Source organism: Schistocerca nitens, chromosome 9 (genome assembly GCF_023898315.1).
Source record: "Schistocerca nitens isolate TAMUIC-IGC-003100 chromosome 9, iqSchNite1.1, whole genome shotgun sequence".
Lineage (NCBI taxonomy): Eukaryota > Metazoa > Arthropoda > Insecta > Orthoptera > Acrididae > Schistocerca > Schistocerca nitens.
The window spans coordinates 170,871,207-170,884,064 of record NC_064622.1 but is presented as its reverse complement, the minus strand read 5'-3'; positions in this window follow the sequence as shown (position 1 = coordinate 170,884,064).

Genomic DNA, 12,858 nt, shown 5'->3' with positions numbered 1-12,858 from the left:
CCGTTCATAGCCATCCTGACCGTGCGCCAATGCGGGAAAATACAAAAAAAGAAAGAAAGAAAAAAGATGAGGATATCACATGTGTATTCATGTTATGGAAGTGAGGTGACGCAATGGTTACTACATTCAGCAGCAGGGATCAAATATCCGTCAGGAAATAATACTTTAGGTTTATCGTGGCTTCCCTAAATCATTCCATATGGTGGAGATTTCCTTTTATTGTTTTATCCGTTTCAACCGCTATCCTATTGTATGATATTTTAGTACAGTCGCTAAAGACAAGCCAGTTGTGCTTGTAAGCCAACTTGCTATGTCATGATCATTGATTGCATCTTCATCTTCATGCAAATTGATGAGACGATGGTTCTATGCTCCGGTCGTCGTCCGTTGCCCGTCCTTTAACTGTGAACGTGTGGTTCATTAAATAAACTTTTTTAAAAGTAAAAAAGCTTCTATTGCGTAGACCACAATTTTCCTATTAAAATTAAAGTACGATAACTAGTTGGTTTATTATCTACAACCATAAAAAAGTGGTCAATCCATTGAAAAGCCCCATTAGATGTAGTCGTAGAATGGCATGCATTCATAAAAAGCCAGATAGTACGTAGTTTAAAAAACATCACCGTGAAAAAGCCAGCCGGCCGGTGTGGCCACGCGGTTAAAGGCGCTTCAGTCTGGAACCGCGCGACCGCTACGGTCGCAGGTTCGAATCCTGCCTCGGGCATGGATGTGTGTCATGTCCTTAGATTAGTTAGGTTTAAGTAGTTCTAAGTTCTAGGGGACTGATGACCTCAGATGTTAAGTCCCATAGTGCTCAGAGCCATTTGAACCTTTTTTTTTTTTTAAGCCAGGTTGTAGACTGTAATCACGCAGGATAACTGTGATAATGAAAACTAAATTAGTTTTGAGGTGTGCTTTTGGGCTGGTGAACATGCAGCATTTTCCTACTATCCTTCAACCTGCACACATTTTATGAGGATGAGTACTTCGTACGCCATGCAGCATTATCCTTGTATAAGTCAGGCCAGGGAACAGCTACTAATTTTTGGAACCGTTGTATATACTGTTCTCACGATAAAACCAGCTATTTTATTTGAAATAATGGGCTTCTTATCCACATTTTACTTATGCAACCGGTCATTTTCCTGTATTACCGCTATCCCGCGAGATTACGGTCTACAACCTAGCCTGCTCACGGTGACAGTTTTAAAACCATGTTGTTATTGTCTTGGTATTTACCTTCATCGATTTTCCACATTTTGAGCGATCTGAAGTTGGTTTGGATAGCAACCGAAACTAGTTATTATACTTTAATTGAGATAATAAAATTGCGGTCTAGACATCAAAAGCTTCTGTAACTTTCAATTTTTTTTGTATTTAATAAATAACATTAAGGGAAGGTTTACTATATTTTGCTCCAAAAAATCGATTTTTTTAAAACTACATTTTTGGATCCATAAAAGTGTTTAGAATCCACCACTGAAACGGTTTTTCCGAATACGGAGTGGAAATATTTGTTATTCGCGGTTGAACAAAAAAATGCACCTGCTTGAAACCGACCTTTTTCACGCGCCAGTTTTTTTCTTTCGGAGGACGAGTTATTGTACCGGTGCTTGGGAGGAAACACAAAGAATTCAAATGAAAGTTTGAAACCGTGTGTTTGGAAGTTGGGCCCAAGCATTTGCATTCTGGTGCGAAGACTGTGGAGATTGCGACTTTCCTGGCAGTGAGCAGCTTCAACGAAAGGTATTCAGCAATTCTCAAGACCATGACAACAATGGACGAAACTCTGGGACTCTATTCGACACAGTTCGCCAAGCATTCGGACGACCACCGGATTCAAGCGGCGGTCTCGCGGTTCTAGGCGCGCAGTCCGGAACCGTGCGACTGCTACGGTCGCAGGTTCGAATCCTGCCTCGGGCATGGATGTGTGTGATGTCCTTAGGTTAGTTAGGTTTAAGTAGTTCTAAGTTCTAGGGGACTAATGACCACAGCAGTTGAGTCCCATAGTGCTCAGAGCCATTTGAGCTATTTTTTTGATTCAAGCGGCCGAAAACAACTTGTCACCGGCCTTACGAGCGGCTTTGGAGCAGCACAGGATGGCCCAGATCGAGCAGAATGCCCTCTGTTAGGAAGAGGAAGCACTAGTTAATGGACCCGGAATAGCAGATTGTACGTAAGTAGTATAATATTGCATTTATATGTAGTCCTAACTTCAAACGCATTTTTCTCGAAATGACCTTTTTTTATCGCGCGGTACAGTAACTTCAAGTCTACTGAACTGTTTAGCATGATTCGTTGTTTCCGACGAACTAACTAAATTGTCTAGGAGTTCTACCACTTTTATTCCGATCGATCAACTATAAATATTTTTACTTGGCCGACGAAAACGAAAAATTGATGAAAAAACCCTATTTTCTTCAAATGGCCACCATTTTGTTTCCTATGGTCCATATAACTTAAGCGATGTACAACTCCTAAAGAATCATATATACTTCGCTAACGTCAACTCAATTTTGATTTCAGACGAGCCGGCTGAATTGTGACATACCGCGCGTAGAGGTCTACACCGAAATTTTGTTTCGTTCCAACAGTACTTCCGCCTTTGCTCTTCGACATTTCCGGTCTAAGAGGTTCCAGTTCGTAAGGGAAATATCAATAAGCATATTGACAAAATTTGACATTGATATCTATAACACATCCCGACAAAAAAATTCTCAAAAAAATACTTTTTTGGGGCCAAAGGTAGTAAACCTTCCCTTAAGAACTCCGTCTCTTCCCTGACACTCTAAGGTTTCACTAGCATAAAATTTGCTCTAACATAATTCTTCCTTCCAATTCAAAAACCATATTGTTGTGTACTACTTCGTACACAACAGCAAGGAGGGCTGGGCTACAGAATGTTGTTGCAACTGTCGTCGTAGGAAAGCTGGACCGGAGAAGAAATGATTAGTGAAATAGTAACACAGCAAACAGAAAATTTACTTACCTTGTATTTCTTCAAGCGAAAGAAGACTCATTGCAAATAATGCAGCAAGAGTGACTGACTAGTGGGCGTTTCTTACTTTGCGTGCTAAATGCGCGACCTCACGCATTTTACTTCGGTGCCTTAACCACCTCCTATACACAGGAGGACTTCCCTCCAGCTTTTCCTTACCTAACATTATATTTCTACTTATCCCTATGTATGATTCAGTGGTAGGGCCGAGATCTTTTATTACAAATTATTCACGCATGAAAACTATTCGTCATAGTAACAAACAATGAAAAAAAATGGTTCAAATGGCTCTGAGCACTATGGGACTTAACTGCTGAGGTCATCAGTCCCCTAGAACTTAGAACTACTTAAACCTAACCAACGTAAGGACATCACACACATCCATGCCCGAGGCAGGATTCGAACCTGCGACCGTAGCGGTCGCGCAGTTCCACACTGAAGCGCCTAGAACCGCTCGGCCACCCCGGCCGGCTGGGAAGATGAAATAGGTGGTGTTAACATTTTAAATTAGTAAAGAATTAGTAAAAAAATATAAGTAAATACGCGATCACGTCCAGTGGAGCACACAGTGCCAACCGGTTACCATGTCATCCTCTCCCAAAATGCTCAATTCGGGTGCTTCAGGAATGGACATGGAGTCAACGCACTGCTCCATTTCATTCAGGTAGCTCGTCTGATGACTTCCGGAGGCCGAGTGCGTCCCGTCCCAATCCACTGATCGAAGGAAAAAACCCATACCAGTAACTGAACCCGCGTCCTCTCTGCTGCACTGACTCTTGAATACTTATTTATAGAAAGGTACAAAGAGGTGGCAGAAGCTCTCTTCAACGAACTGATTTGTATCATTAACGTTTGATGCTGCTTATGCGATCTGTTTTACTTTTGCGTCCAAGATGAATTACATTCTGTGAACTGCAACTGATTCTTAAATAAAATATTGTCCTACATGAATCAAATGGGAACGAAGGAAGTAAGGAAGAAACGAAGGAAGTAAATTAGCGTTTACATTCCATTTTCTACGAAGTCAAATGAAACGGAATGTAAGCCCGAATGGGGACACGATGAGGAACGAAAACAGACGTGTCCTTCTAATTTATTTCAATCAATTTAGGTAAATAATGGAAAAACTAAATTTTGAGTACTGTGCTGTGATTATGACCACCGCTCTTCGAATGCAGGTCCACTGTCTTAATCACTGCACCTCCTCTCTCGGTCTAAATACACACATCAAAAAAAGTTTTGCATCACCCTGGTTCCCAGAACTCCTGAAGACAGGCGTTGACTGTGGATATTGTATCACAGACACAGTCCCTTTGACTGTTCAGGGATGTTACTAAATCCGCCCAAAGATGTAAACAACCATGCATGAGCAGCGCCTATTAGACTGAGTGGGTCCGACAGCCGATCAGTTCCAGTCATTACACCAGGAAGGAGGTACACGGCTCTTGTCGTCTGTAGTTCAACCATGCCTAGACGGTCAATACCGTGGTTCGATAGCGCCTGCATTGTTACTTTGTGCCAGGAAGAGCTCTCAGAAGGCAGGTGACCCGGCGTCTCATAGTGAAACACAGCGATGTTGTTCGGATGTGGAGGAGATACAGAGAAATAAGAACTGTCGATGACATGCCTCGCTCAGGCCGCATAAGGGCTACTACTGTAATGGATGACCGCTTACTACGGATTATAGTTCGGAAGACCCCTGACAGCAATGCCACCTTGTTGAATAATGCTTTTCGTGCAGCCACAGGACGTCGTGTTACGACTCAGACTGTGTGCAATCGGCTTCACGATGCGGGACTTCACTCCCGACGTCCATGGCGAGGTCCATCTTTGCAACCACGACACCATGATGGTACAACATGCATTGTGTGGTTTACATGAGCAATAAAAAGGGCCGAAATGATGTTTATGTCGATCTCTATTTCAATTTTGTGTGCGGGTGCAGAACTCTTGGTACCGAGGTGATGCAAAACTTTTTTCGATGCGACTAATACAGTACGTTGAGCAACTGACGCTTTTCCAGTTTCAATTTGTTCCTAATCTGTGCGGTAACAAGGCATAGCTTGAAGCTGATTAAGTCGTTTGCTCTCCTCGCTAAAGAAAAAGAATTAATTCGTACATATTTAACCTGTTAATGTGGTGCTGAGTCTCTGTTACGCTTAACTCGTATTGAGTTAGAGGCTGATGCAGATAACTGTTTTATTTCTCTTCCATTTTATTTCATTTCTCTCAGCTCTGTTCCCATCCAGAGCTACTTCTCTTTACTCTCTTAGAGACTGGAGATATGCAGAGGCTTGTTGCATTTACAGTTCGCTGAACGTGTGCACTTGGTTATTGTGCGAAGCACCACGTAGGTGATACGTAGAATCATCAGAAGCTGTTGTGGAAGGAGACCCAGTTTCCGTTCACATGGCCTCTTTAAGGAAAGCCGTTGATTTATGAGTCGTGTGGAACATTTTTTGTCAGTGCTATACAGTAACGTGGCAGAAATATAGCCTCATGATTTTATGTTTTATTTTCCTGCAGTCAGTGCTGAACACAGTTGCAGAAACAAATAATGTGTCTGAACTGGACTGCCGACAGCATTTTTACCTGGCTACAAATAATCAGAACTGCTGAACGATGTTCAGATATTAAAGTAAACCAATCGTCTAACTGCTTAAAATCCGTTAGACGTTCAAGGTCATAAATCTTGTAAAAGAGTAACAATATCTTGCCCTTATATGGATGTTATTCATTGAAGCGCTGAGTTGGCAAACAGGCAGGACGGCGCGACCAAAGAGGATGCGTATGTTTTGATTATGTAGACTTTCCCAGCGTATTAACAAGTCAAATTCTAGTCGGGTCTTCAGCCGGATCAAAGGTCATCTGCACACAATATTTCCTCGGTCCACCTGACCGCCATCATCAGGTGAGAAAAGTTAAGTCGCTCTCGCCAAGAACTGATTCAAACCGTGAACGACGGAACTTCTACATGGAGCGATAACACGTTAGGCGCAAGCGCTAAAGTAAAATGTGCAAAGGCTTAATCGTTGCTGCTAACCCATGGCGCAAGAAGAGCTGCAGCGGCTACGGTGGTAAATACTGTCGAAAAACGATATATCGTTAAAGATCATTATTCATAGCCGGCCGATTCAGATATCGTTGTCTTCATATCCGATAAAACAGGATTCCAAGTATTCCTCAGCGGGTATCCATTATCACGGTTAATGACATTATCTGTTAGTCTGATTTCTACAGATTCATTTTAAACACAATCCCAGTAACACGATGCTTTAGCTACCACTTGTGACTTATTGTATAGCATCCTATGTCCCTCTGCACTACAGTGTACTGCCACGGAAGATTTGTCAGGTTGTAATGATCGCGTATGGCGATGATTTTCAACACATCTGTCATTGACGGTATGAGTAGTTCGACCAATGTATATTTTAACGCACTCACTTGGTATTTTGTAAACGTCTGACTTCCTAAAACGTATATCGTCCTTAGAGCCAAGGAGTGCTCAAATTTTAACTGGAAGACGGAATACACATATGATTTCGTATTTCTTCAAAGCCTTACGTACACCATACGATCAAAAGACTCCGGACACCACCAGAAACATACGTTTTTCATATTAGGTGCATTGTGCTGCCACCTACTGCCAGGTACTCCGTATCAGTAACCTCAGTAGTCATTAGATATCGTGAGAGAGCAGAATGGGGCGCTCCGCGGAACTCACGGACTTCCAACTTGGTCAGGTGATTGGATGTTACTTGTGTCATATGTCTGTATGCGAAATTTACACACTCCTAACAAGGGAACCTCCTCATCGCACCCCCGTCAGATTCAGTTACAAGTTGGCACAGTGGATAGGCCTTGAAAAACTGAACACAGATAAATCGAGAAAACAGGAAGAAGTTGTGTGGAACTATGAAAAAATAAGCAAAATATACAAACGGAGCAGTCCATGGGTAACATAGGCAACATCAAGGAGGGTACAACCACCGGAGTGCCGTGGTCCCGTGGTTAGCGTGAGCAGCTGCCGAACGAGAAGTCCTTGGTTCAAGTCTTCCCTCGAGTGAAAATTTTTTATTTTCAGACAATTATCAGAGTTCAGGCACTCACAAATAATCAACTTCGCTCTCCAAAATTCCAGGACATGTTCAGATTTGCTTGGACATATGCAGGATTTGACGGTCTACACACGGAAAAAATTTGAAAACGTTAAAAACATATGTTTTGGCAGAGCACAGAGAAAACTGTGCGACTGTGAAACTGTTCCATTCATTTGTTGCAGTTTATGTGACACACACTTATGTTTTCATCACTTTTTTGGAAGTGATTATCACATCCACAAGAAATCTAAATCTGGCAAGGTAGAAGAATCAATTTACCCATTCGCCAAGTGTGCAAGTTAGGTGGGTCGACAACATATTCCTGTCATGTGACGCACATGGCGTCACCAGTGTCGTGTAGAATATATCAGACGTGTTTTCCTGTGGAGGAATCGGTTGACCTATGACCTTGCGATCAAATGTTTTCGGTTCCCATTGGAGAGGCACGTCCTTTCGTCTACTAATCGCACGGTTTTGCGGTGCGGTCGCAACACACAGACACTGAACTTATTACAGTGAACAGAGACGTCAATGAACGAACGGACAAATCATAACTTTGCGAAAATAAAGTAAGTAAACTTTTCGCTCGAGGGAAGACTTGAACCAAGGACCTCTCGCTCCGCACCTGTTAACGCTAACCACAGGACCACGGCGCGCCTGTGCTGATGTCATCCTTGATGTTGCCTATGTTGCCCATGGACTACTCAGTTAGTATATTTTGCTTATTTTTTCATAGTTCCACACAACTTCTTCCTGTTTTCTCGATTGATTTGTGTTCAGTTTTTCAAGGCCTATCCACTGTGCCAAATTATAACTAAATCTGAGGGGGATGCGATGGGGAGGTTCCCTTGTAAGCATCCCTAGGTCAACTGCTTCCAATGTGACAGTGAAGTGGAAACGTGAAGGAACACGTACAGCACAAAAGCGTACAGGCCGACCTCGTCTGCTGACTGACAGAGACAGCAGACAGGGTCGTAATGCGTAATAGGCAGACATCTATCCAGACCATCAAACAGGAATTCCAGACTGCATCAAGATCGACTGCAAGTACTATGACAGTTAGTCGGGAGGTGAGAAAACTTGGATTTCATGGTGGAGCGGCTACTCATAAGCCACACATCACTCCAGTAAATGCCAGACGACGCCTCGCTTGGTGTAAGGAGCGTAAACATTGGACGTTTGAACAGTGGAAAAACGTTGTGCGGAGTGACGAATCATGGTTCACAATGTGGCGATCCGATGGGATGTTGTGGGTATTGCAAATGCCCGGTGAACGTCATCTGCCAGAGTGTGTAGTGCCACCAGTAAAATTCCGAGGCGCTGGGGTTATGGTGTGCTCGCGTTTTTCATGGAGGGAGCTTGCATCCCTTGTTGTTTTGCGTGGCACTATCACAGCACAGGCCTACATTGATATTTTAAGGATCTTCTTGCTTCCCACTGTTGAAGAGCAATTTGGGGATGGCGATTGCATGTTTCATAATGCACGGCTTGTGGCGGAGTGGTTACACGACAATAACATCCCTGTAATGGTCTGGCCTGCACAGAGTCCTGACGTGAATCATATAGAACACCTTTGGGGTGTTTTGGAACATCGACTTCGTGCCAGACCTAACCGACCGACATCGATACCTCACCTTAGTCCAGCACTCCTCGAAGAATGGGCTGTCATTCTCCAAGAAACCTTCCAGCACCTGACTGGACGTATGTCTGCGTGAGTGGAAGCTGTCATCAAGGCTAAGGGTGGGCCAACACCATATTGAATTCCAGCATTACCGAAGGAGTGCGCCAAGAACGTGTAAGGTATTTTCAGCCAGGTGTCCGTATTCTTTTGATCACATAGAGTATCAGAATATACAAGGAATGCCACACAACTGAAAGTGTCTTCAGCTGGTTTAGGTAGTGGTCCAAACTCAAAAGCATGTCGAATCTGCCTGTCCCTATAGCCGCTATGATTGACACGTCCTTAAGATGTTGCAGGTCTTGTGGTAAATTCTCAGCATCCGAGATAGCATATGCTCTTTTCACCAAGATCCGTAGGACCCCTGAACTTTGAAACGGTGGCCGAAAGCTGGTAACATGTAAATTCCTATTAGTATGTGTCGGTTTCCAATAAACTCTGTGTCCAAGAGCTCCGTCATCTTTTTTATAAACCAGTACATCCAAAAACGGTAACTTCCCTTCCTTTTCAACTTCTGCCGTGAAGTTGACGTTAGGACGAAGACAAAATAACCGGTGCAAAGAATCTATTCCATGTGGCGAAACTAGAAACATACCGTCAATATAGCCCAAAACACATGGAGGCTTCGAAAAAGATGTTTACAGGACCATATCCTCAAAGTCTCCCATAAAAAAATTAGCGGCTATGGACTGCCTATCTAACTTTATACGGATCCTTGTTTGGCACGCCCTTAGGCCTGGAGCCGGCAGGTGTGGCCGAGCGGTTCTAGGAGCTACAGTCTGGAACCGCGCGACCGCAACGGCCGCAGGTTCGAATCCTGCCTCGGGCACGGATGTGTGTCATGTCCTTAGGTTAGTTAGGTTTAAGTAGTTCTAAGTTCTAGGGGACTGATGACCTCAGTTGTTAAGTCCCATAGTGCTGCACCTTAGGCCTGGACCTCTGTTCTGCTCTGCGAGTGGATTTCCTGCTGGCCTGTGTTATGTCATGTTCCAGCGATCCACTATTTTAACCTAATTTAACTTTTGGTATTTGCCTTTTATGTAATCACATTTTATAAAGCCTTGAGGATGGGACACAGGTCTCGAAATGAGGTTGTGCTTTCCTTTTAAGAAATAAAAAATCTACAACTGTAGCGTATCTTATAATTGATTATGAATATCCTCAAGGGCAAGAGCAAAGTAAATACAGTTGTTATTCGAAAGTTGTAATACGCAGGCGATGCAGCTCTGGTAGCAAACACAGAAGATGAGCTGCGGTACCTAATTAGCAAAGCATCACATGCATGTGAAAAATTTGGTCTCACCATTAGGCCCCAGAAGACTAAGATTATGGGTCAGGACACCACCAACCTTCTTTCGATCAACAATGACAGCATTTGTCTCCAGGTAGTTGATGGTTTTACCTACATGCGCTCTAAAATACGTAGCAGCTTGTCTGTGGACACTAAAATTACTAACAGAATCGCAAAAGCATCATCTGTCATGACTAAGTTGAAAAACAGACTACGGAAAAATGGACTGCTCACAATAAAAACTAAAAGTATACATCGGTTGTGTTGTCAGCGCCGTTCCCTGTAGCTGTGAGACTTGTATAACTTTTGCTAAGAACGAAACTCGTCAGGACAGTTTTCATCTGCGTTGTCTTCAGAGGATCTTACAGATATCTTTGAGAGATAGAGTACTCAACATCGAAGTCTTATAGCTCGCGAGGACAACCAGAAACCATGCGCCGCTGAGCCACTAACGTCTGAGGCGGCTGGGACATATTAGGCGCATGGGTCCTGAGCGAGTACCGAAATAAATACTGTACAGAGAACTGCAGGAGGGTTTGAAACCAGTGGGAAGACTGCACCCTCGCTTATAGGATGCCTGCAAGAGAGACCTGAGCAAGGTCAGTATTAATCCAGGACTCTCGAAAGGTACTGCTGATGACCGTGTCAAGTGGTGTCGGACTGTGCGAAATGGTGTCAAGCTAGCAGAGGACGAACGCGCCCAAGAAGTTCGAAGTCCCTCGCGTTTCACGTGCCCAAACTGCAGTTAGGAGTGGCACTCTCGAATAGGAATTTTCAGAAACAGCAGGCGTTGCAGACTCTGAACCAAGTATGCTAGACCATCAACCTTCGAGGAAGGACGGATGCCAAGAACAAGTATTTCCGGTCAAGAGAAACACTTCGTCGATGCTGGAGTTGTGTTTCGGGACAGTGATGTGGTTGAGCGACAGCAGAGGCTGCAGGAGGCTGCGCAGGCGAGACGGCAGGTGAGGAGCCGGCCAGCCACTCGGCATGCAGCGGGGGACTTCCTGGAGGCGCAGCCGCCGCGCCACGCCGGGACAGCCAGGGCCGGCCTTCGCCGCGGCCCCTCTGGCGCGGAGCCCACCGAGCGCCGAGCAGGCCGGCGGGGAAGCGCCGCAGCTGCAGCAGCCCAGCACTCAAGGTGGTGGCGCGCCATTGTGGCCGAGGTCGCCAAAGCGTGGTGGCACTGCACAGTCTGACTTACAGGTAGCAGGTTCCGATCTTAATCCCGATAGCGAATCACATTTCCACCTCTACTATGAGATCAAGGAGGAGAGTTACCGGCCTGGCAGGAAGACGCGGCAGCACTTTCGGGAAAAACGTTAGCTGTTTTTACCTAATTGCAGCGCATTGGTACGTATGCGACAGCATGCGCTACCTATCATGTTACGAAACTCTGCGAATAACAATGAGGTTTTTCCGGGGCTCGTACCGGGTGGCAACGACCTTACCGCAGTGGATACACCAGTTCGCCTCTGATCACTGAAGTTAAGCGCTGTCGGGCGTGGCCGGCACTTGCATGGGTGACAATTCGGGACGCCATGCGCTGTTGCCATTTTTCGGGGAGCACTCAGTCTCGTGATGCCGATTGAGGAGCTACTCGATCGAACTGTAGCGGCTCCGGTCAAAGAAAACCATCATAAGGACCGGGAGAGCGGTGTGCTGACCACACGCCCCTCCTATCTGCATCCTCAAACAAATGGTTCAAATGGCTCTGAGCACTATGGGACTTAACATCTATGGTCATCAGTCCTCTAGAGCTTAGAACTACTTAAACCTAAGCTAAGGACATCACACAACACCCAGCCATCACGAGGCAGAGAAAATCCCTGACCCCGCCGGGAATCGAAGCCGGGAACCCGGGCGTGGGAAGCGAGAACGCTACCGCACGACCACGAGATGCTCCGCATTCTCAGCTGAGGATGACATGGCGGTCGGCTGGTAACGATGGGCCATTTCTGGCATGAAGACGGAGTGCTTTGCATACAGAATGATTATACTTAAAGTGTAGCTACTCATTCCAGGTCCAGTGGGGGCTATAATTGTCGTATGGCAGCGAAACTTGATACATATTCTACACCACTGGCCGTTAAAATTGCTACACCACGAAGATGACGTGGTATAGGAGCGAAATTTAACCGACAGGAAGAAGATGCTGTGATATGCAAATGATTAGCTTTTCAGAGCATCCTCACAAGGTTGGCGCCGGTGGCGACACCTACAACGTGCTGACATGAGGAAAGTTTCCAACCGATTTCTCATACACAAACAGCAGTTGACCGGCGTTGCCTGGTGAAACGTTCCTGTGATGCCTCGTGTAAGAAGGAGAAATGCGTACCACTACGTTTCCGACTTTGATAAAGGTCGGATTGTAGCCTATCGCGATTGCGGTTGATCGTATCGCGACATTGCTGCTCGCGTTGGTCGAGATCCAATGACTGTGAGCAGAATATGGAATCGGTGGGTTCAGGAGGGTAATACGGAACGCCGTGCTGGATCCCAACGACCTCGTATCACTAGCAGTCGAGATGACAGGCATCTTATCCGCATGGCTGCAACGGATCGTGCAGCCACGTCTCGATCCCTGAGTCAACAGATGGGGACGTTTGCAAGACAACAATCATCTGCACGAAGAGTTCGACGACGTTTGCAGCAGCATGGAGTATCAGCTCGGAGACTATGGTTGCGGTTATCATTGACGCTGCATCACAGACTGGAGCGCCTGCGATGGTGTACTCAACGACGAACCTGGCTGCAGGAATGGCAAAACGTCAATTTTTCGGATGAATCT